The sequence below is a fragment of the Corvus brachyrhynchos genome, unplaced genomic scaffold (assembly GCF_000691975.1).
Source record: "Corvus brachyrhynchos isolate BGI_N302 unplaced genomic scaffold, ASM69197v1 scaffold4217, whole genome shotgun sequence".
In the NCBI taxonomy this organism is placed as follows: Eukaryota; Metazoa; Chordata; class Aves; order Passeriformes; family Corvidae; genus Corvus; species Corvus brachyrhynchos.
Genome location: NW_008238896.1, coordinates 13,326 through 14,315, shown reverse-complemented (window position 1 = coordinate 14,315; position 990 = coordinate 13,326). Strand labels below are relative to the sequence as shown.

The following is a 990-nucleotide window of genomic DNA, read 5'->3' as shown; positions in this document are numbered from 1 at the left end:
GGGGTTTTGGTGAATTTGGGGAGGGGTCTCACCTGCGCCTCGTAGGTGAGCAGGGCGATGTGGGCGATGCTGTACAGGGTCATGTACACGGACAGCCGGACAGAGCCCCCCGGGCTGATGCGGCCCCTGAGTGACCACCGAGTGACCACCGAGTGACCACTGAGTGACCGCGAGTGACCGCCCCCGTGACCACCCAGAGTGACCCCTGAGTGACCACCGAGTGACCACCGAGTGACCACCGAGTGACCGCCCCCGTGACCACCCAGAGTGACCCCTGAGTGACCACCGAGTGACCACCGAGTGACCACCGAGTGACCGCCCCCGTGACCACCCAGAGTGACCCCTGAGTGACCACCGAGTGACCACCGAGTGACCGCCACAGTGACCACCCAGAGTGACCTGAGTGACCCTCAGAGTGACCACCGAGTGACCACACAGTGATCCCCCAGAGTAACCCCTGAGTGACCACGGAGTGACCACCAAGTGACCACTCAGTGGTCCCTCAGAGTAACCCGAGTGACCCCTGAGTGACCCTCAGAGTGACCATGGAGTGACCACAGAGTGACCACTCAGTGACCACCCAGAGTAACCCCTGAGTGACCGCAGTGACCCTCAGAGTGACCATGGAGTGACCACGGAGTGACCACCACATTGACCACCCAGAGTAACCCCTGAGTGACCCTCAGAGTGACCACCGAGTGACCACGGAGTGACCATGGAGTGACCACCACAGTGGTCACAGTGACCCCCCTGAGTAACCCTTGAGTGACCACAGTGACCCTCAGAGTGTCCACGGAGTGACCCCTAAACCTGGCGGACAGAGACCCCGAGAGTGACCACAGAGTGACCACAGAGTGACCCCCAAAGTGACCAGAGGGTGACCCTGAGAGTGACCACAGAGTGACCCCCAAACCTGCCCCATAGAGACACACAAAGTCAGAGGGGCCGCAGAATGACCCCTGAGTGACCCCTGAGTGACCCCTGAGTGAC

The 990-nt window shown here is 61.4% G+C and overlaps 1 long non-coding RNA gene across 1 annotated transcript; it reads left to right on the top strand.

The window, feature by feature from the left end:
• The first annotated feature begins 203 nt into the window (after positions 1-203).
• On the top strand, positions 204-974 carry LOC108447717. The gene is made up of 2 exons (XR_001863393.1): positions 204-483; positions 539-974. It is a non-coding gene; the product is annotated as an uncharacterized LOC108447717 (long non-coding RNA).
• The last annotated feature ends 16 nt before the right edge of the window (positions 975-990 follow it).